Below are 24758 nucleotides of genomic sequence, written 5' to 3'. Positions count from 1 at the left end.
CCCAAACGACGGATGTCTCCCAGAACAACAAAAAAAAAGGCGAACAACCAGCAGAAGAAGATGTATGATTGTTCAGAGCAAATTCGGCAAGTGGCAGAAACTCAGACCACCCCTCTTGATTGTCTGCCACAAAACAACGCAAGAACTGCTCAACATCCTGGTTTTTCCTTTCTGTCTGGCCATTAGATTCAGGATGATATCCGGACGAAAACGACAAATGAATTCCCAACCTGTCACAAAAGGCACGCCAAAAACGAGCCACGAACTGAGGACCCCTATCAGAAACAATGTCAGTAGGAACGCCATGAAGTCTGACAATTTCCTTGACAAAGGCCTTAGCGAGAGTTTTAGCGCAGGGCAGTTTGACGAAGGGAACCAAGTGACACATCTTGCTAAAACGGTCCACGACCACCCAGATGACAGTAAAACCCTCAGAGGGGGGAAGGTCAGTTATAAAGTCCATAGCCAAATGTGTCCAAGGAGCACTGGGGACCTCCAAAGGACAAAGCAACCCCGCAGCAGGAGCATGTGAGGACTTAGATCTAGCACATATAGTACATTGGCGCACCCACTTAATGACTTCCTTCTGCCATCCAGGCCACCAAAAACTGCGACCCACCAGTCTCTTGGTCTCAGAGATTCCGGGATGACATGCCAACCGAGATTCGTGACACTCAACAAACAAATCTCTCCTAAAGGTCTCAGGCACAAACAACCTCCCATGAGGAGTGTTAGATGGGGCATTCTCCTGAGCTTTAAGAATCTCATCTTCCAAAACGGAGTCTAAAGCAGCTATCACAACACCTTCTTGTAAAATGTTTTCCTCTTTCTCAGCACCGACTATGGGAGAAAAACTGCGAGACAAGGCATCCGCCTTAACATTCTTAGTACCAGGGATGTAAGTAACGGAGAAATTAAACCGCGAGAAAAACAGTGCCCACCTAGCCTGATGGGCATTCAGGCGCTTGGCAGCATCAAGATATATCAGATTTTTATGATCCGTAAGAACCTGAACGGGAAATTCCGCACCTTCCAAGAAGTGGCGCCAGTGTTCAAATGCGAGTTTAATAGCCAATAATTCCCGATTACCAATATCGTAATTCAATTCAGTCTCCGAAAATTTTTTTGAAAAAAAGGCACAGGGATGTAATCCATTCCCGTTATCCTGAGACAATACTGCGCCAACCCCCACAGAGGAAGCATCAACCTCAACCAAAAACGGCCTAGTAACATCAGGCTGCATAAGGATGGGAGCAGAGGTGAACCTCTCCTTGAGATACACAAAAGCTTCAATGGCCTCAGAAGACCACTGAACCGCATCAGCACCTTTCCTGGTGAGATCAGTCAGAGGTTTGACAATACTAGAAAAATTTTTTATGAACTTTCTATAGTAATTGGCGAAACCCAAAAACCTCTGTATCGATTTCAAACCAATAGGCCTAGGCCATTCCTGCACAGCCTGAACCTTAACCGGATCCATCTCAAAACCTTTGCTGGAGATAATGTAGCCCAAAAAACTAATTCTCTGTACAGCGAACTCACATTTCTCCAGCTTAGCAAAAAGCGAATTGTCCATTAATAACTGTAATACCTCACGCACGCTCCGCCAATGAGACTCCAGATCTGGCGAATAAATCAAAATGTCATCCAAATACACAACCACATTTTTACCGATCAAAGGTCTAAGGATGTCATTAATCAGATTCTGAAAAAATGCAGGAGCATTAGTAAGACCAAAAGGCATAACCAAATTCTCAAAATGACCCACAGGAGTGTTAAAAGCAGTCTTCCATTCATCACCCTCCTTCATGCACAACAGATTGTATGCCCCCTTAAGGTCAATTTTAGAGAACCACTTGGCCCCCAATAACTGGTTAAACAGATCAGGAATCAATGGCAGTGGGTAAGGATTGCGTACCGTAATTTTGTTAATCTCACGAAAATCCAGACAAGGACGTAAACCGCCGTCCTTTTTTTTTACAAAAAAAAATCCAACCGCCACAGGAGACTTAGAGGGCCTAATGTGACCGGCGGCCAAGCTTGTCTGTATGTATTCCTCCAAAGCCTTCCTCTCAGGAATAGTAAGGTTAAAAAAACGACTCTTAGGAAGAGTCGCTCCAGGGACAAATTCAATAGAACAATCATAGTCTCTATGGGGAGGCAAAACCTGCGAATCCTTCTCAGAAAAAAATCTCCAAAAATCCTGAATAGGAACAGGCAATTCTCCCCTATCCAAAGCTGCAATACGCCCGTTACAACACTTGTCATAACATTTATGGCTCCAGGATTTAATTTCACTGGTAGACCAATCCAGTACAGGATTGTGAAATTTTAACCAGGGCAAACCCAATATTACTGGAGAAGGCAAGTTATTCAACACTACCAAATCCAATTTCTCATGGTGAACACCATTAATAGTGAGAGGAAATTCACTGACCTTGAGAGTAATATTCTTCAAAGGGGAGCCATCCACAGAAACCACAGCAATGGGGGATGACAAAGGTTCAGGTTTTAAATTGAGTTTTTCCACGAATCCCCCATCAATTACATTCAGTGTAGACCCGCAATCAACAAACACCCGAAATTCCATTAATTTTTCCTGAGCAATCGTGGAAGCAGCTAAAAATATACCCTTGGAAATAAACAGGCAATACGGGCGTGACTGACCATTTTTTTTTCTTTCTTCATACGAAGCTCACAGCCTTTAATCAAATGACCAGATTTTCCGCAATAGAAACACAAGCCTTGCGAAAAACGACGGTCTTTTTCTTGAGAGCGAGGTGCCACCGATCCAATCTCCATCGGTTCACCACTGTTAGTACACACATTATCATAACCAGAAACTGACATAGCAGAGGATTTGCTCTCATTAACCCTAGCACGCAGTCTTCTATCCACCCGTATAGCTAATTGCATAGCCTGTTGCAAATCTTCAGGTGTAGGATAAGCAATTAGCAGGTCTTTAACCCTTTCACTGAGCCCAGCAAGAAATAGACTTTTCAGAGCAGAATCGTTCCACCCTGTTTGAGTGGACCAACGACGAAAATGTGTACAATATTTTTCCACATTACCCGATCCTTGTTTTAGACGTCTCAACTCAGTCTCAGCTGATGCGACACGGTCAGGATCATCATATAATAGTCCCAAAGCAGAAAAAAAACTATCCACTGATCTGAAGCATGAATCACTAGGTTGCAAAGAAAAGGCCCACTCCTGAGGCTCTTTGCGCAAAAGTGACATTATGAACCCTACGCGCTGGGATTCATCCCCAGAGGACTTAGGTCTCAAACGAAAATACAATAAGCAAGCATTTTTAAATGAAAAAAATTCTCGGTGTTCACCAAAAAATAAATCCGGCAAACATACCTTAGGCTCCAAGAAATGTGTTCCAGGACAGTTACTCACGTGCTGACGGAGCTCGGCCACCTCCAGAGAGAGTCCCTTCAGGCGATGAGCCAAATCCTGAACCGACACCATGATGGAACAGAAAAATCTTTCCTTAGAGAATTTGCTGGCTGGACTTACTGTTATGTTCTGCTACCAAAGCTAAGGAAAGAGAGGAGCTCTGTCCCTACTATGAGACTCACCTGAATCCCTACGATGTAACAGGGAACCTGATCCTGCGATCAGACCTGCTAAAGTCCTAATCTAGTCTGTACGAAGACCTATAGATGTGGGGAGGGAATCCCTACAAGTACTAAGGACTGGGAGGAATATGGGACACCTCCTAACAGAAATAGTAGCAGACAGACGAACAAACAAAATAGATAGAACATAGAGGTCCGTAGACCAAGCAAACTAACAGAGTTAGATACAGAGCACAGGCTAGCTAGAAAGTAGATATACAATGAAGTCCAGCAAAGCCAGAAGGGCGGAGCAGGACTAAATAGGCCAACAAGGTCATGTGACCAGCAAAGGAAAAAAAACCTAACAGCAAGGTTCTAACACAATCTGTTCCTGCCCTGACAAAAAACTAAAGTTGTCGCTCCAATCAGGTATTTTAGTCTCATCATCGTCTTCCTCATTGTCTCCACCAACAGGAGTTACAGTTTGGGAATGAGGGTCTGCATTATGGTCAGAACCTTCTGCGTCTGGTCCTGGATCCGACTCATAAAGATTCTGGGCATCAGTGCAGATCATTTCCTCGTCTGGATTCACAGAAGTGCTGGAGTCGACCTCTGATTCCCAGGCTATAGTATGAGTAAACAGCTCTGCAGACTCAACCATCTGTTCTACCTCATACTCAGACGGGCAGCTGGAGATTTGGGAGCTGTGAGGAAGCAAGTGCGATTGGGGTGACACCTTTGAGGACTGGAGTATTTGTGATGTTGAAGTTGATGTGGAGGAGAGCCCACTTAAAGGAGCACTTGATATCCGTTGAAGCACCTGCTGTTTTTGTGCCTCATCTGGAATTTGTAGCGATTGGCGTGGCCGTAAGAAAGGGATCTTATCACATTGTCCGCTAAAAGAAGTAGACATTTTAGTTTGGCTGGAAGATGGTCTTTCTTCTGCAGATGTTACTGTTGCTTTAACACCTACCCCACGGACACAACCTTTTTTCCCCATCCCAACATGCCTATTCCCCTTTCCACCAGCAGCAGGCCTTTTTCCACTCATTTTGGTGGTTAACTAATTCACAACTCTGGAGTTGTTTGCACAAAAAAACAATGGATGGGAACCGAGCAGAGCTGAGTGGCCAAACTGTGGTATTAGGCCAAAACTATTGGCTGGGTTAGATGCAGAAAAAAATTATATTCAATTTGCAACCTGATGGAGGTCAGTATAGATGGACTAATAGAACAAGTCCCACACACAGCTAGAAGCCCAAATATTTTTTCAGAGGTAGATGCAGAAAAAAATATATTCAGTTTGCAACCTGATGGAGGTCACTATAGATGGACTAATAGAGAAAGTCCCACACACTGCTAGAAGGCCAAATATTTTTTCAGAGCTAGATGCAGACAAAAAATTATTTTGAATTTGCAACCTGATGGAGGTCAGTATAGGTGGACTAATAGAACAAGTCCCACACATTGCTAGAAGGCCAAATATTTTTTCAGAGCTAGATGCAGAAAAAAATTATATTCAGTTTGCAACCTGATGGAGGTCTGTATAGATGGATTAATAGAACAAGTCCCACACACAGCTAGAAGCCCAATATTTTTTCAGAGGTAGATGCAGAAAAAAATAAATTCAGTTTGCAACCTGATGGAGGTCAGTATAGATGGACTAATACAACAAGTCCCACACACAGCTAGAAGCCCAATATTTTTTCAGAGCTAGATGCAGAAAAAAATGATATTCAAATTGCAACCTGATGGAGGTCAGTATAGATGGAGTAATAGAACAAGTCCCACACACAGCTAGAAGCCCAAATATTTTTTCAGAGCTAGATGCAGATAAAAATTATTTTTAATTTGCAACCTGATGGAGGTCAGTATAGATGGACTAATAGAGAAAGTCCCACACACTGCTAGAAGGCCAAATATTTTTTCAGAGCTAGATGCAGAAAAAAATTATATTCAGTTTGCGACCTGATGGAGGTCTGTATAGATGGATTAATAGAACAAGTCCCACACACAGCTAGAAGCCCAATATTTTTTCAGAGGTAGATGCAGAAAAAAATATATTCAGTTTGCAACCTGATGGAGGTCAGTATAGATGGACTAATACAACAAGTCCCACACACAGCTAGAAGCCCAATATTTTTTCAGAGCTAGATGCAGAAAAAAAATTATATTCAATTTGCAACCTGATGGAGGTCAGTATAGATGGAGTAATAGAACAAATCCCACACACAGCTAGAAGCCCAAATATTTTTTCAGAGCTAGATGTAGATAAAAATTATTTTTAATTTGCAACCTGATGGAGGTCAGTATAGATGGACTAATAGAGAAAGTCCCACACACTGCTAGAAGGCCAAATATTTTTTCAGAGCTAGATGCAGAACAAAATTATATTCAGTTTGCAACCTGATGGAGGTCTGTATAGATGGATTAATAAAACAAGTCCCACACACAGCTAGAAGCCCAAATTTTTTTAGAGGTAGATGCAGAAAAAAATATATTCAGTTTGCAACCTGATGGAGGTCAGTATAGATGGACTAATACAACAAGTGCCACACACAGCTAGAAGCCCAATATTTTTTCAGAGCTAGATGCAGAAAAAAATTATATTCAATTTGCAACCTGATGGAGGTCAGTATAGATGGAGTAATAGAACAAGTCCCACACACTGCTAGAAGCCCAAATATTTTTTCAGAGGTAGATGCAGAAAAAATTTTTATTCAGTTTGCAACCTGATGGAGTTCTGTATAGATGGATTAATAGAACAAGTCCCACACACAGCTACAAGCCCAATATTTTTTCAGAGGTAGATGCAGAAAAAAATATATTCAGTTTGCAACCTGATGGAGGTCAGTATAGATGGACTAATAGAAAAAGTCCCACACACTGCTAGAAGGCCAAATATTTTTTCAGAGCTAGATGCAGAAAAAAATTATATTCAATTTGCAACCTGATGGAGGTCAGTATAGATGGACTAATAGAATGATGCTATGCCCAAAAGATTTTACTTCACTAGGTGCAGTAAAAAAATTGGTATTCTATACACAGGTGGTATATCTTGCAACACAGATAGGCTGCTCCACTGACTAACACACTCTGCAATAGGCCAAAAAGGATTAGCTTTGCTAGATTCAGCCAAATGCTGTGAAAAAAACTTGCACAGCACTGGCACAGACCTGCCTGGCAAAAACTGATAGGAACTGATGTAACCTAGTCCTGAAAAGGACTCCAATTACAATTAGTCTTTACTCCCACAACCTATCTATTTAAGAGCACAGACCTGCCTGATAAAAGTCGTAGGAAATGCTGTAACCTAGTCCTTAAAAGGACTGCAATCACAACTATTCCCTACTCCCAAGCTATCTGTAGATTTGTGCAAAAATTGGCTTGAAATTAACGAGGTATAGCGCACACAGCAACAGCGGTGCCGTCTAACACGCAGCTGCAGCAGTGAGAAAATGGTGGCGATGGGGAAAATGGCTTGGTCTTATAGGGCAAGGACATGTGACATACACTGCCAATGACACATGCCCTTGCTTGTGTGAAAAAAAGCACTTCGCTCCGTATGTGCGCTGCTGATAGGCTGACAGATTGCACCTCCCCACTGTAAATGCTGGAAAGAGAAAAAAAAATGGAGATCTTCATTATTCCTGCAGAGATCCATCCCCTGCCCCTCCCCCACCCCGCTGTACACTCAAACTGCGTATTAACATTAATTTTCATCATTACTGAGAAAAAATCCAGTTATGATTTTGGTGCACGAACAGTTATCGAACATAACCTCGAACAGCCGAATTTTTCTCAAATCGTTCGTGTTCGCCGAACGGCTCGAACACCGCCCAAAACAGCTCGAATTTGAGATTGGCGAACAGTTCGAGTAGAACAACGCTCATCTCTAGTGGAGAGGTCTACAAAAATGGGGCAGTACCAGAAGGCCCTTGCTGCAGAACTCTTAAAAAAATTCCCATTTGAACACGCTAGCGGCAGAGGTCACAGTTCGTTGCCCAACGAAGGCGTACAGGCGAGAGAGATGCAGCTCCAATCCAGCAGAGGCAGGGGAACACTGTCAACGTTCTGGGACAGTTTTCTGACTCCCGCCCAGCTTACAGGCCCTGAGGCGCGGGGTACTCTCACAAGGAGTGGAAAGTTTCAAAAGATGGTGAGGGAGTACCTTGCCGACCGCACCAGCGTCCTCCGTGATTCCTCTGTGCCTTTTAATTATTGGGTATCCAAGCTGGACACTTGGAATGAACTCGCTCTGTACGCCTTGGAGGTCCTGGCCTGCCCTGCCGCTAGCGTGTTATCGGAGCGTGTTTTTAGTGGCGCTAGGGGAATTATAACTGATAAGCGCACTCGCCTGTCAACTGACAATGCTGACAAGCTGACCCTTATCAAAATGAACAAGGGCTGGATTGGGCCAGATTTCTCATCACCACCAAATGACAGCATAGTAACATAAAGTCAAATCCACTGTGTTATTTCAGGAGGTGTATTCACATGCACCGCTTCACACCCACACATGGGTATACGCTTTCTCGTTTCGGCTGTTTTATCTTCTTCTCCTTATCCTCAGCCTCCACCACCACTATACCACCAGGGTGCCAGCATTGCAAGTTCCTCAGTCCTTATTTTTGGCAGCTTTTGCTTGCAAGGCATAAGCAAATACTATGGGACACCCACTCCCCAATAATGGGACTTATGTTTGTAATATGCTGTACTGCATGGCTCTTGTAAGGGGCATTGCAAGTTGCTCCGTCCTAATTTTTGGCAGCTTTTGCTTGCAAGGCATAAGCAAATACTATGGGACACCCACTCCCCAATAATGTGACTTATGTTGGTAATATGCTGTACTGCATGGCTCTTGTAAGGGGCATTGCAAGTTGCTCCGTCCTAATTTTTGGCAGCTTTTGCTTGCAAGGCATAAGCAAATACTATGGGACACCCACTCCCCAATAATGGGACTTATGTTTGTAATATGCTGTACTGCATGGCTCTTGTAAGGGGCATTGCAAGTTGCTCCGTCCTAATTTTTGGCAGCTTTTGCTTGGAAGGCATAAGCAAATACTATGGGACACCCACTCCCCAATAATGGGACTTATGTTTGTAATATGCTGTACTGCATGGCTCTTGTAAGGGGCATTGCAAGTTGCTCCGTCGTAATTTTTGGCAGCTTTTCCTTGGAAAGCATAAGCAAATACTATGGGAGACCCACTCCCCAATAATGGGACTTATGTTTGTAATATGCTGTGCTGCATGGCTCTTGTAAGGGGCATTGCAAGTTGCTCCGTCCTAATTTTTGGCAGCTTTTGCTTGCAAGGCATAAGCAAATACTATCGGAGACCCACTCCCCAATAATGGGACTTATGTTTGTAATATGCGGTACTGCATGGCTCTTGTAAGGGGCATTGCAATTTGCTCAGTCCTAATTTTTGGCAGCTTTTGCTTGCAAGGCATAAGCAAATACTATGGGAGACCCACTCCCCAATAATGGGACTTATGTTTGTAATATGCTGTACTGCATGGCTCTTGTAAGGGGCATTGCAAGTTGCTCCGTCCTAATTTTTGGCAGCTTTTGCTTGCAAGGCATAAGCAAATACTATGGGACACCCACTCCCCAATAATGGGACTTATGTTAGTAATATGCTGTACTGCATGGCTCTTGTAAGGGGCATTGCAAGTTGCTCCGTCCTAATTTTTGGCAGCTTTTGCTTGCAAGGCATAAGCAAATACTATGGGACACCCACTCCCCAATAATGGGACTTATGTTTGTAATATGCTGTACTGCGTGGCTCTTGTAAGGGGCATTGCAAGTTGCTCCGTCCTAATTTTTGGCAGCTTTTGCTTGGAAAGCATAAGCAAATACTATGGGAGACCCACTCCCCAATAATGGGACTTATGTTTGTAATGTGCTGTACTGCATGGCTCTTGTAAGGGGCATTGCAAGTTGCTCTGTCCTAATTTTTGGCAGCTTTTGCTTGGAAGGCATAAGCAAATACTATGGGAGACCCACTCCCCAATAATGGGACTTATGTTTGTAATATGCTTTACTGCATGGATCTTGTAAGGGGCATTGCAAGTTGCTCAGTCCTAATTTTTGGCAGCTTTTGCTTGCAAGGCATAAGCAAATACTATGGGAGACCCACTCCCCAATAATGGGACTTATGTTTGTAATATGCTGTACTGCATGGCTCTTGTAAGGGGCATTGCAAGTTGCTCCGTCCTAATTTTTGGCAGCTTTTGCTTGCAACGCATAAGCAAATACTATGGGAGACCCACTCCCCAATAATGGGACTTATGTTTGTAATATGCTGTACTGCATGGCTCTTGTAAGGGGCATTGCAAGTTGCTCCGTCCTGATTTTTGGCAGCTTTTGCTTGCAAGGCATAAGCAAATACTATGGGAGACCCACTCCCCAATAATGGGACTTATGTTTTTAATATGCTGCACTGCATGGCTCTTGTAAGGGGCATTGCAAGTTGCTCCATCCTAATTTTTGGCAGCTTTTGCTTGCAAGGCATAAGCAAATACTATGGGAGACCCACTCCCCAATAATGGGACTTATGTTTGTAATATGCTGTACTGCATGGCTCTTGTAAGGGGCATTGCAAGTTGCTCCGTCCTAATTTTTGGCAGCTTTTGCTTGGAATGCATAAGCAAATACTATGGGACACCCACTCCCCAATAATGGGACTTATGTTTGTAATATGCTGTACTGCATGGCTCTTGTAAGGGGCATTGCAAGTTGCTCCTTCGTAATTTTTGGCAGCTTTTCCTTGGAAAGCATAAGCAAATACTATGGGAGACCCACTCCCCAATAATGGGACTTATGTTTGTAATATGCTGTGCTGCATGGCTCTTGTAAGGGGCATTGCAAGTTGCTCCGTCCTAATTTTTGGCAGCTTTTGCTTTCAAGGCATAAGCAAATACTATCGGAGACCCACTCCCCAATAATGGGACTTATGTTTGTAATATGCGGTACTGCATGGCTCTTGTAAGGGGCATTGCAAGTTGCTCAGTCCTAATTTTTGGCAGCTTTTGCTTGCAAGGCATAAGCAAATACTCTGGGAGACCCACTCCCCAATAATGGGACTTATGTTTGTAATATGCTGTACTGCATGGCTCTTGTAAGGGGCATTGCAAGTTGCTCCGTCCTAATTTTTGGCAGCTTTTGCTTGCAATGCAAAAGCAAATACTATGGGACACCCACTCCCCAATAATGGGACTTATGTTAGTAATATGCTGTACTGCATGGCTCTTGTAAGGGGCATTGCAAGTTGCTCCGTCCTAATTTTTGGCAGCTTTTGCTTGCAAGGCATAAGCAAATACTATGGGACACCCACTCCCCAATAATGGGACTTATGTTTGTAATATGCTGTACTGCGTGGCTCTTGTAAGGGGCATTGCAAGTTGCTCCGTCCTAATTTTTGGCAGCTTTTGCTTGGAAAGCATAAGCAAATACTATGGGAGACCCACTCCCCAATAATGGGACTTATGTTTGTAATATGCTGTACTGCATGGCTCTTGTAAGGGGCATTGCAAGTTGCTCTGTCCTAATTTTTGGCAGCTTTTGCTTGGAAGGCATAAGCAAATACTATGGGAGACCCACACCCCAATAATGGGACTTATGTTTGTAATATGCTGTACTGCATGGATCTTGTAAGGGGCATTGCAAGTTGCTCAGTCCTAATTTTTATCAGCTTTTGCTTGCAAGGCATAAGCAAATACTATGGGAGACCCACTCCCCAATAATGGGACTTATGTTTGTAATATGCTGTACTGCATGGCTCTTGTAAGGGGCATTGCAAGTTGCTCCGTCCTAATTTTTGGCAGCTTTTGCTTGCAAGGCATAAGCAAATACTATGGGAGACCCACTCCCCAATAATGGGACTTATGTTGTAATATGCTGTACTGCATGGCTCTTGTAAGGGGCATTGCAAGTTGCTCCGTCCTGATTTTTGGCAGCTTTTGCTTGCAAGGCATAAGCAAATACTATGGGAGACCCACTCCCCAATAATGGGACTTATGTTTTTAATATGCTGCACTGCATGGCTCTTGTAAGGGGCATTGCAAGTTGCTCCATCCTAATTTTTGGCAGCTTTTGCTTGCAAGGCATAAACAAATACTATGGGAGACCCACTCCCCAATAATGGGACTTATGTTTGTAATATGCTGTACTGAATGGCTCTTGTAAGGGGCATTGCAAGTTGCTCCGTCCTAATTTTTGGCAGCTTTTGCTTGCAAGGCATAAGCAAATACTATGGGACACCCACTCCCCAATAATGGGACTTATGTTTGTAATATGCTGTACTGCATGGCTCTTGTATGGGGCATTGCAAGTTGCTCCTTCCTAATTTTTGGCAGCTTTTGCTTGGAAAGCATAAGCAAATACTATGGGACACCCACTCCCTAATAATGGGACTTATGTTTGTAATATGCTGTACTGCATGGCTCTTGTAAGGGGCATTGCAAGTTGCTCCATCCTAATTTTTGGCAGCTTTTGCTTGCAAGGCATAGGCAAATACTATGGGAGACCCACTCCCCAACAATGGGACTTATGTTTGTAATATGCTGTACTGCATGGCTCTTGTAAGGGGCATTGCAAGTTGCTCCGTCCTAATTTTTGGCAGCTTTTGCTTGGAAAGCATAAGCAAATACTATGGGAGACCCACTCCCCAATAATGGGACTTATGTTTGTAATATGCTGTACTGCATGGCTCTTGTAAGGGGCATTGCAAGTTGCTCCGTCCTAATTTTTGGCAGCCTTTGCTTGCAAGGCATAAGCAAATACTATGGGAGACCCACTCCCTAATAATGGGACTTATGTTTGTAATATGCTGTACTGCATGGCTCTTGTAAGGGGCATTGCAAGTTGCTACATCCTAATTTTTGGCAGCTTTTGCTTGCAAGGCATAAGCAAATACTATGGGACACCCACTCCCCAATAATGGGACTTATGTTTGTAATATGCTGTACTGCATGGCTCTTGTAAGGGGCATTGCAAGTTGCTCCGTCCTAATTTTTGGCAGCTTTTGCTTGGAAAGCATAAGCAAATACTATGGGACACCCACTCCCCAATAATGGGACTTATGTTTGTAATATGCTGTACTGCATGGCTCTTGTAAGGGGCATTGCAAGTTGCTCCATCCTAATTTTTGGCTGCTTCTACTTGCAAGGCATAAGCAAATACTATGGGACACCCACTCCCCAACAATGGGACTTATGTTTGTAATATGCTGTACTGCATGGCTCTTGTAAGGGGTATTGCAAGTTGCTCCGTCCTAATTTTTGGCAGCTTTTGCTTGGAAAGCATAAGCAAATACTATGGGACACCCACTCCCTAATAATGGGACTTATGTTTGTAATATGCTGTACTGCATGGCTCTTGTAAGGGGCATTGCAAGTTGCTCCATCCTAATTTTTGGCAGCTTTTGCTTGCAAGGCATAAGCAAATACTATGGGAGACCCACTCCCCAACAATGGGACTTATGTTTGTAATATGCTGTACTGCATGGCTCTTGTAAGGGGCATTGCAAGTTGCTCCGTCCTAATTTTTGGCAGCTTTTGCTTGGAAAGCATAAGCAAATACTATGGGAGACCCACTCCCCAATAATGGGACTTATGTTTGTAATATGCTGTACTGCATGGCTCTTGTAAGGGGCATTGCAAGTTGCTCCGTCCTAATTTTTGGCAGCTTTTGCTTGCAAGGCATAAGCAAATACTATGGGAGACCCACTCCCTAATAATGGGACTTATGTTTGTAATATGCTGTACTGCATGGCTCTTGTAAGGGGCATTGCAAGTTGCTCCATCCTAATTTTTGGCAGCTTTTGCTTGCAAGGCATAAGCAAATACTATGGGACACCCACTCCCCAATAATGGGACTTATGTTTGTAATATGCTGTACTGCATGGCTCTTGTAAGGGGCATTGCAAGTTGCTCCGTCCTAATTTTTGGCAGCTTTTGCTTGGAAAGCATAAGCAAATACTATGGGACACCCACTCCCCAATAATGGGACTTATGTTTGTAATATGCTGTACTGCAGGGCTCTTGTAAGGGGCATTGCAAGTTGCTCCATCCTAATTTTTGGCTGCTTCTGCTTGCAAGGCATAAGCAAATACTATGGGAGACCCGCTCCCCAATAATGGGACTTATGTTTGTAATATGCTGTACTGCATGTGACGCGCCCCCTGGGCCGTGTGTACACGTGTGTGGGATACCCGGTGCCGGGTCTCTGGGGTCTGTAGTCTCCGTGGCGGTGACCCGGTCCTGTGGCTCAGGCTGGTCAAACCAGTGGCAGTCTTTCTTAGGTTTTGAGGTTAATTGTCCGACTGCGCCACCCGTGGATTGCGGTCAGGGAGTACCATAGCTGCGAGGCAGACCGCTGAGGCTGGTGTTGTGTGCACAGCAGAGAATGGGATAACTCCCCACGGGAGGAGTATAGCCTCAGGGCAGTGAGTGTGGATGATGGGGGTGATGGTGCACGAGCGCAGCAGGAACGACTCAGAGTCTTTGCAGTGCAGTTCAGGGTCTTTACTGATGATTATAAGGTAGACCCTCCCAGGAGTACTGGCTAGCATAAGAGGCCTGGTCAGTCTGTGAGCAAGCAGGAGTTCCCCTGGCCAGGTGGAGTTGTAGGCCTCCCCGTCTGTCTGCACTCTTCCTGGCTACCTTGCTGTAAGCGGGTAGAAGTAGCCCACGTCCCTGAGTGTACCGTGTAGTGCTCACCCGTATGGCTGGTGACTTGGGGCCTTCCGTTAGCCTCCGCTCCACGACGGCGGTGCTGGTCCCTTGCTTGTGACTGAGCCTCCGGGCTTCTATGGCCAGAGGACCTGAAATCCCCTGCCGGCTGGTTTCTGCTGCTGGATATATAAGTCCTCACAGCTTCGGACTCCTGTGTCCGGTTCCTATTGTCTTCTGCCAGGGCGAGCTCTGCTCAGCTTCCAGCCCCTGGTCTTTAGCTCCTAGCTCCTACAGAGCTCCTTGCTGTTACTTTCCCTTGCTCTCACTCTGACTCTGACTGTTCTCTGACTCACTCAACCCCGCCCCAGATCCAGTATATAAGGGCAGAATTCTCCCCTCCCAGGATTGGGGCAGGAGGATGTTGCAAGTTTAAGGGATCCTGACCAGGAAACATCCCACTTGCTCTCCGACGTAATATCTCTATTACTGTGGTGACCAGACCCCTGGGGTGCCACACATGGCTCTTGTAAGGGGCATTGCAGTTCCTCATAATTTTTGGAAAGCCTTCCATTCACTGCTTAGGCCAACAGTGCACAGGAGACCCAGTTGCTATAAATGGAAAAAAAGGTTTAGTTAATGCCCTCTGACCTCCATGTCATTTCCAAGGGGCATTGGAGAGGCTTGAAATTTTTGGTAGGCATTGCACTCACTGTATGCCCTATAACTGTGTAGCCGAACCGCTCCTTTTGTTACAGAAACATAACCTACAAGACATATCTGGTTGACTGGCCTGATATTGATGTGAATGGTCCCTGTTCCTCCTGCTCTTTCTCCTTTGCCACTACCTCATCCATCATTTATCATCTGAAGCTTTGTTTTAACGGGAGTCATAGAACTTGGATAGTAGCAGGAAAACATCCAGCAATCCTCGGAGGAGGTAGGATATGCGCCAAAACGCTGACCACCTCAGGCCTAGCCGCTACTACATACATGCGCTTGCATTACAACAAAACAAAGCAGATGCTAACTTCTATCATCCTCATCATGCTCCTCACCTTGGCACTCTCAACTCCCCTGATGGAGAAGCCAGGGCCCACCGGAGGAGTCTGATAGTCCGGTGGACTCGGCCAATGCTGCAGGCCAGGCTAAGAAAAGTGTGGGAAAGGTTACCGGGACAAATAGGGGTGGCTGGGGACCGAGTATGGCCACCCGGCCACCCCCTGGAGGCTGGGGAGCAAGCGGGGACACCCGGCTACCAGGCGGCTGGGGACTGAGTATGGACACCAGGCCGCCGACACAGCCATGGCGTGGTGGCCAGATTCCGCCTCCACATGCCTAAAAGGCCCAATTTAAAGTGCAAGCAAGCAAGCAGTATGGTATTGCAGCCTGGGGGTGGGTGGGTGGCAGGCTGCATACTTGCGCTTGCATTGCAAGGAATGGGAGAGGTACAATTGAACACTGCCCTGGGACAAGGACTTGAATGGGGATAGTTGCAAGTCTGCAACGACAGGTGCAAGGTGGGAGGCATCTTCGCATGTACCATGAACAGGGGTTTGGCATGCACACACTACAGCGGAATAGGCTCTCCTTCCCACTAAATGCACTGGGGAGGGCACAGGTAATGCTTTTGTATACGCGCTTAATCTTATGTATAAGGCACATCAGGACAAATATGGGCGGCTGGGGACTGAGTATGGATACCTCGCTGCCGAAGCAGCCATGAGGTAGTGGCCAGCTTCGGCCTCCTCCAAACTAAAAGGCCCCATTTCAAGTGCAAGCAAGCAGTATGGTATTGCAGCCTGGGGGTGGGTGGGTGGCAGGCTGCATACTTGCGCTTGTATTGCAAGGAATGGGGGAGGTACAATTGAACACTGCCCTGGGACTAGAACTTGCATGGGGATAGTTGCAAGTCTGCATCTTCTGATGCGGCAAGGATCTCTTATGATGGGCACACTTTTAGACAGTGACCTGGGAGTCAGAGATGCTTCCAGGGGTCTTCCCCATGCTGTTCCCATGTCTTTTCAGCACTTTATGCATGTGTCACACAGCATATGGCCAGATAAGGTTGTAAAATGTTAAAATGACATTTCCCGGTGAATGCATTTGTCATAGTTGAAAGCAATACAAAAGTGCAAAAACGCATAAAAAATGCTACTTGTGAACATAGCCGAAGGTGTGGAGGAGTATTTTTGTTTTTGGTCATTTATTTTAACTTATACCCAAGTCTTTTCCCTGGAAAGGATGTTCCTTAACATATTTCACAGGAAAAAAGTTTCACTTTTGTTTTTGAACGTTTTATTGTGTGCCCGTAAAAGTGGCTTAATACCTCTGACCACGTTGTTGACAGCAGTGACCTGGGGGTCAGAAATGCTTCCTGGGGCGATCCCCATGCTGTCCCCATGTCATTTGAGCACTGTCACTATCGTTTTGGGCACTTGTTAGGCTTTTAAAAGACTGCCGGGGGTGCCACCGCAAAAATGCTCGAGTCTCCCATAGACTAACATTGGGCTCGTTGCTCGGGTCGAGCACCCGAGTATCACGGCGAGCTCGGCCCGAGCTTCGAGCACCCTAGCATTTTAGTGCTCGCTCAACACTATTGCTTACCTATAGGTTTCTATCCACTGGACTTTCCTAGGATGCACTTCTTCTGGAGTTCCTCCTGGCCACAATTTCTGTAAGCGTCCTGACAACTTTCACAGAGATCTGGGACCAGCTACATGCATCAATGATGCTCGAGTCAAGCCAACAAGACTGGCAGCGGAAAACCCATGGTTTTCACAACAAATGCCAGTTTCCCAGCTGTAATTGTTGTTATTTGGGTCTAAGGAAGAACTGGATATTCAACCGTCTTCAATTCTTCAATAATGGGTCGGCAGCTTCAAAATAATGACTTGTGTGTCGCACCCCCACAGGTTCTATATGGTTCCCGGGTCAAACCAGTACCTTATGTTGTGATTAGGGATGAGGCCTTTCAGTTCACCCGTAATGTCATGAGGCCCTATCTTCGGTGAGGGTTGGATCACCGTTGGTGCATTTTTAATTATCGCCTATCATAACCAAAGTGAGTGGTTGGGTGTACATTTGGCATTCTGTGCACAAAATGGAGGGTAAGGACTTCCCCTATATAAGGCACCTCCTCCAAAATGGAGGTGCCTGTGCAAGGTTGTTGTTTTGTGTGCTAACACTTTCCTTAGCCCTCAGGTCCCGCTGCCTGTCAGCCTTGCCCGCCAGCCTGTCTAACAGTCCTGCCCGCCAATCTGTCTAACAGTCCTGCCTGCCAGTCTGTCTATCAGCCGTGCCTGCCAGCCTGCCTACCTGGAGCACCTGCCAGTTACCTGCCATGCCCGCCTGCTTGCCTCCCCAGAGCACCTGTCTGGCTATCCGCTGTACCCGCCTGCTTACCTACCTGGAGCACCAGTCTGGCTATCTGCCGTGGTCACCAGCTTGCCTACCCGGAGCACCTGTCTGGCTATCAGACGTACCTGCCTGCTAATCTATCCGGATCACCCGCCAGCCTTCCTGCCGTGCTTATCCGCTGTTCCGGTCAGCTCCTGTCATCTGACCCGTGGGAGTCACCTGCTCTCACGCAAGGTCGGCCCCAGATTGGCACCTAGGTCACCGGCCCGGTCCCTCCCTTGTTCACGGAGTCGACTAAGCTGCCATGTGACCTGGGTCGGTCCAAGTAGGCACTTAGTTACGCCCCTCTGGTCCCTCCTTGCTCCGAAGCACAGAGGTTCCACCACCCAGACCCATAACAGTTTGCACAGGCCATGGAATCCGGTGGCTCCCAGGCTCCTTCGCTCTCTGACCTGTGCCAGGAGGTCTCTCATCAGAGATCCCAACAGGAAACTATCATGTCCTATCTGAGGACAGCCAACTCCCGCCTGGACACGCTGTCCGCCCCGAATGTGTCCGGCTCTAGCCAAGCGGCACCCACTCCGGCGGCATCTCAACCCAGTGGCGCTGTGTCACCCGGCTTTGGACCCCGTCTCTCTGCGCCTCCACATTTTGGTTGTGACCCCGTCCTATGTTGGGGCTTAATAAATCAGTGCACGCTGCACTTTAAACTCCTGGCACATTAGTTCACCTCCGACCGGGCCAAGGTGGCATTCATCATGTCTCACCTCACCAAAGAGGCGTTGGCATGGTTTAACTCTCTGTGGGAAAGAGGGGATCCCCTGGTGTCCGATCTTATGGCTTTTCATCGCTGCCTTCTGGAAGGTCTTCGATGAGCCCAGACGAAAATATTCTACTGCCTCCTCACTTCTCCTTCTTCGCCAAGGGAGTCTCACTGCAGGACAGTATGCCATATGTTTCCGAACCCTCGCATCTGAACTTGCCTGGAACAATGAGGCCCTGGTGTCCACCTTTTGGGAGGGCCTTTCCGGATGGATCAAGGATGATCTAGCCGGTCGTGATATCCCTTCCACCCTGGATGACCTGGTGTCATTAGCTACCCAGATTGACATCCGTTTTCTGGAAAGTGCTAAGCAGACGACCCAGGAGAGAATATTTCCGCATCTCGCACCAACACTCCAAGAGCCAGTCTCGCAAACAGCAATCCCCCGGGCATGTTCGTCAGAGCCTATGCAAATTGACCAAACCAAGATGGTCAAGTCTCGCCTGGAGACACGTCGAGCTGAGGGGAGTTGCTTCTACTGTGCCAGTATAGAGTATCTGATCCGTTCCTGCCCAGTGAGGCCGGGAAACTCCAGTGTCTAGGACCACTTGGAGAGGTCGTCCTAGTCAAGAGTAAATCCTCTCCATCCTTGACTCTGTCTGTTTCCTTTTCCAGTGGTGAGACCCACTTCTTCGAGACTGCCCATCTGGATTCTGGAGCCGCTAGGAACCTCATTCAACAGGCCGCTGTGGAGCGTTATCAGATTCCTACCATACGTCTGGCTGAACCATTGGCAGTGGCCTCTGTGGATGAGAAGCTTCTCCCAGAAACCATCTTGCTTGTCACTGAGCCTGTAACCCTTCAGGTGGAAATGCTGCACTCGGAGAAGATCTCCTTTCATGTGCTGGCCGGTCTCTCTCCCTCCCTCTTGAATTGGAGATCTGGTGAAGTGCTCCGTTTGGGTCAGGAATGCCATGAGTCCTGTCTGGTTCTGGTTCGTCCTGCTCGACCCCTGTCTACTCCGGCTAATCTACCTGGTCTGCCGGCACCCTACTAGTCCTATGAGGACGTCTTTGACAAAAAGGAGGCGGAGACACTAGCACCTCATAGGCCGTATGATTGCCCCATCGGCCTGGTACCTGGTGCTTCTTCTCCCCGCCGGCGAATCTACCTTTTGTCGCTGGCCGAGACCCGTGCCATGTCAGAGTACATGAAGGAGAATCTTGCTAGGGGATTTATCCAGAAATCTACCTCCCCGGCTGGAGCAGGATTCTTCTTCGTCAAGAAGAAAGACGGCTCTCTACGTCCCTGTATCGATTACAGGGGCCTAAACCAGATTACCATCAAAAATAAGTACCCCCTGCCTCTCATCTCGGAGCTGTTTGACTGCCTTAAAGGCGTGAAGATCTTCACCAAGCTCGATCTTCGTGGGGCGAACATGTTCCGGATTCGCCAGGGAGACGAGTGGAAGACGGCATTCAACACCCGGGACGGTCACTACGAATACCGCGTGATGCCCTTTGGTCTCTTTAATGCTCCAGCCATCTTCCAGGAGCTGGTGAACGACATCTTCCGAGATCTACCGTATTCTTGCGTGGTGTTGTACCTGGACGATATCTTGGTTTTCTCTCCAGATCTGCCGTCAAACCGGAGGGATGTTCGTCAGGTTCTGCTGAGGCTCCAGAAGAATTGCCTGTATGCTAAATTCAAGAAATGCTTCTTTGAGCAGACCTCTCTGCTGTTCCTGGGTTATATTATCTCCGAGACTGGTCTGCAGATGGATCCCGAGAAGGTGTCTGCCGTCTTAAAGTGGCCCCGGCCATAGGGATTGAAGGCGATTCAACGATTCCTGGGCTTCGCAAACTATTACCGCCTCTTCATTCCTCATTTCTCCTCCTGGACTGCTCCCATCTCTGCGCTCATCCGTAAAGGAGAAAATCCCAGGGAATGGACTTCCGAAGAGGAGAAGGCCTTCGTCTCCCTTAAACAAGGCTTTTCCTCCGCTCCTGTGCTACACCGTCCGGATTGCAACAAGCAGTTCTTCCTGGAGGTTGATGCCTCCTCCTCCAGGGCCGGAGCAGTGCTCACGCAGAAATCCAGGCCGGGCGAATGGTGACCTGAGGATTCTTCTCCACGTTCTTCTCCTCGTCCGAACGCAACTACTCTATAGGAGATCGAGAACTGCTGGCCATCAAGTTAGCGCTGGAGGAGTGGCGCTATTTGCTTGAAGGGGCTCTGCACCCGGTGGTCATCTACACTGACCATAAGAACCTCGCTTATTTGCAGAACGCCCAAAGACTAAATCCATGTCAGGCCAGGTGGTCTCTTTTCTTGCCCGATTCTGCTTCACTCTGAACTACCGCCCAGCGGACAAGAACATTAAAGCTGACGCTCTATCCCGCTCATTCCTGTCTTCCGACCAAGAGGAGGAGCCTCTACATATCACTGACCCCTCCAAAGTAATGACTGTTGCTCCGTTTGACCTATCTCATCTTCCACCCGGTAAGACCTTTGTAGCGGTTCTGTATCAGAAGAAGGTTCTACTCTGGGGCCATTCATCCAAACTAGCCAGTCATGCTGGCCTTTCTGCTCGTTGCCGGACATTACTGGTGGCCTTCCCTGCGCAAGGATGTTGCGGACTTTGTCGCGGCTTGTTCCTGTTGTGCCCGTAACAAGGTTCCCAGGCACCTTCCAGCCGGCCGTCTCCTTCCTCTTCCTGTGCCTTCCGCTCCATGGCAACACATTGCAGTGGACTTCATCATGGATCACCCTGTTTCTGCCGGTTGTACTGTCATTTGGGTGGTCGCCGACCGCTTTTCTAAGATGGCCCACTTCATCCCTCTGCCTGGTCTTCCATCTGCATCTGTGCTGGTTAAGGACTTCATCCATCACATCTTCCGTCTTCACGGCCTACCCCTCCACATCGTCTCGGATCGCGGAGTTCAATTCACTTTGTGCTTCTGGAGAGCCACGTGCAAGCTGCTGGACGTCTCTTTGGATTTCTCTTCTGCTTATCATCCTCAGTCCAATTGTCAAGTGGAACTTATCAATCAGATCCTTACCAGCTTTCTTCGACACTTTGCCAACGCTGACCATAGTGATTGGGTGGAGCTCCTGCCCTGGGCCGAGTTTTCCTATAACAACCATGAGAGCAAGTCTTCTACTAAATGCCCGTTTTTGTGGTCTACAGTCGACACCCCCGGATTCCGTTTCTCGTCTCCTCTTCAGTGGATAATCCTGCCATGGAGTCTCTCGTCAGGGAATTTTCGGCTATTTGGGAAGACACTAGATTTGCGCTTCTTCTGATCTCTGAGCTGATGAAGAAACATGCTGATAAGAGATGTCTGGATCCATCTCTATTCCGTCCGGGAGACAAGGTCTGGCTTTCCTCCAAATATGTCCATCTCAAGATATCTTCTTATTAGTTGGATCCGCGGTTCATCGGTCCGTTCGAGGTTCTAAACCCAATTAATCCCGTGGCTTACAAGCTGAAACTGCCGGTCTCCTTACGGATTCCCAACTCCTTTCATGTATCTCTCCTGAAACCAGTTGTTCTTAATTCTTTCTTGATGATCCAGGTACCACCCCAGCTCCAGGCTCCGCTGAGGACGTCTTTGAGGTAGAGATCATTTTGGCCAGCAAGAGGATTGGAAGGGGTTTGGCCCGGAGGAGAGGTCTTGGGAGCCCAGGGAGAACATTCATGCCCCTCATCTTCTTAAAAAATTTGTCGCGGGCCTAAAGAAGAGGGGGCGTAAAGTGTGTGGGGGGGGGTACTGTAGCATCGGCATCTCTGACTCCTGCCAGGCAGAGACGCCGTTCCCCTCACTGCCGCCGATCCCGGTCCGGCGTCTTCCTGCTCCCCTCCTGCTGCTGCTGTGGCGTGCACCGCGCGCAGCTTCCCGGGCACTGTGCTTAGGGCGCGCGCTCCCTCCCTCTTAAAAGGGCCGCGCGCGCCGTCCTAAAGAGTCCCCGACCTATGGCTGGAGGACTTCCCCTATATAAGGCACCTCCTCCAAAATGGAGGTGTCTGTGCAAGGTTGTTGTTTTGTGTGCTAACACTTTCCTCAGCCCTCAGGTCCCGTTGCCTGTCAGCCTTGCCCGTCTGTCTGTCTAACAGTCCTGCCCGCCACTCTGTCTAATAGTCCTGCCCGCCAGACTGTCTATCAGCCGTGCCCGCCAGCCTGTCTACCCGGATCACCTGACAGTTACCTACTGTGCCCGCCAGCCTGCTTACCCAGAGCACCTGACAGTTACCTGCCGTACCCGCCAGCCTGCCTACCTGGAGCACCTGCCAGTTACCTGCCGTGTCCGCTTGCTTGCCTACCCGGAGCACCTGTCTGGCTATCCACTGTACCCGCCTGCTTGCCTACCCGGAGCATCTGTCTGGCTATCTGCCGTGGTCACCAGTAGTGTTGAGCCACCCCCGTAGTGTTCGAGTTTGGTTCGGTTCGTCGAACACCCGTATGTTCGCCGAACTGTTCGTCGAACTGTTCGTCGAACACCTTCGAACACCGTTAAAACCAATGGCAGGCAAACAAAAGCACATAGAAACACATAGAAAACACCTTCAAAGGTGTCCAAAAGCTGACAAACTGCTCAGAAGACACAACTAACACATGGAAAAGTGACAAGTACATATAGTAATGCGAAAAGAAAATTGGTGGAGGAGTAAAAGGAGGGAGAGACACAGATATAGGCATGTCATGCCCTTCTAAAACCAAAAAAGTGCGAAGCCGACACGGCCAGTCCGTTCCTGCCCGTGCGATCTCCGTGTCGCCGGGTTTGTGCCAGAGCTGCGGTGGACCCTGACGGCCAGCCCCCCTCTCCCAATACTGGTGCCTGTCCGCTGGTGGGTCGAGCGAGCCCCCCTGCGGTGGAGGCAGGTCTAAGCTTTTTAATTTAAATTGTCTCTCTAATTTGAATGAGTACACTTTAAATCCTTTTACAAGGATCTATTGGAGGGCAAGTCTGATGCCAGCAGCTGCGGGAAATCCAGCTCCAGTAGCGTCCACTAAAGCTGCTGCAGTTAAAAAGCTTTTATAAGGATCGAGCTTGGCGGTCCACCGCAAGGCGTCCTACCGCCAGTCCCAGCACCTGTGCCTTGGGGTGCCTCCCGATGCTCTTCACTGAGTGTCCCGGGGGCCCAAAGCATTTCCTTTGAAAAAATTAAGTGTCTAAAGTACAGGTGGTGTAGCTTGCTTAACAGCTGGGATAATCCGCTGCCTAGCAGACACTGCTACTAGGCACAAAGTATTTCCTGGGCTAGATGCAGTTAAAAATTTGTAATTAGATACTCTCGTTGGATACTAAGAAAGCATTCCATAGAGTCTCCTGGCACGCCATATATTATTCTCTTAAAAAGCTTGGGGTACGGGTCTAGGGGACCCTTTTATAGCCAAAATCACGGCCCTGTATCGCAATACGTCACCTAGGCTGAAGATAAATGGAACATTTTCATCACCTTTCATAATCACCAATGGGACAAGGCAGGGATGTCCTCTGTCCCCTCTCTTATACATCCTAGTGATGGAGCACCTGCTCTCATCAATTCGCCATAACCCCAATATTAGGTGGATTGAGGTGGGAGGCACCGAGTACAAGTGCTCTGCATTTGCTGATGATGTCCTAGTATATATCACTCAATCACATATATCCATCCCTGCTGTTATGGCTGAAATAGATCACTTTGTTACATGGTCAAATTTTAAAATCCATGCAGCGAAGTCTGAGGCCCTCGATGTCTCCCTCCCCAAATCCATACAGGATTCCATCCAGTCCAACATTCCCTTTGCCTGGCCCTCACAGGGTATCAAATACTTAGGAATTCGTATTCATAGAGACCTCTCCCGTCTATGTAATCTTAATTTTGGGCCCTTTATTGAACAATTCCATACAGACCACGGTTGGCAAGTTAAAACTGTAAGATTCACTACGTGAACCACTGGTGTTTTGTGGAAAAGCACATGTACACTGTGTTCCAAATTATTATGCAAAAAGTATTTAGGAGTGATAAGGGAAGAATTTGTTTGTTTGTCAGTTAAATTCATTGATGGTGATGTGTGTCAGGGCTCTTTATATCACTGTAAGCAATTGCAGACACCTGTGCTAATTAGTTTGGCAGGTGTATCCAATGAAAGGCAAGACTACTTAAGAAGGCTGTCCCACATTATTAAGCAGCCTACATTTTCTGCCAAAATGGGAAAGAAAAAGGATGTGTCGGCTGCTGAGAAGCAACAAATTGTGGAGTGTTTAGGTCAAGGCATGACTACAATCAACATTGCCAAGACACTTCATCCTGATCATCGCACAATCAAGAAGTATGTAGCTGATTCACAGTACACACGTGGGCGTGCTGATAAGGGAAAAATTGAGGACTCTTTCCTACAGGCAAT

This window comes from Phyllobates terribilis, unplaced genomic scaffold, assembly GCF_046119375.1.
Source record: "Phyllobates terribilis strain yellow unplaced genomic scaffold, ASM4611937v1 Scaffold_8__6_contigs__length_399053987, whole genome shotgun sequence".
Taxonomy (NCBI): Eukaryota; Metazoa; Chordata; class Amphibia; order Anura; family Dendrobatidae; genus Phyllobates; species Phyllobates terribilis.
The sequence above is the reverse complement of the archived record's forward strand: the minus strand, read 5'-3'. Positions refer to the sequence as shown.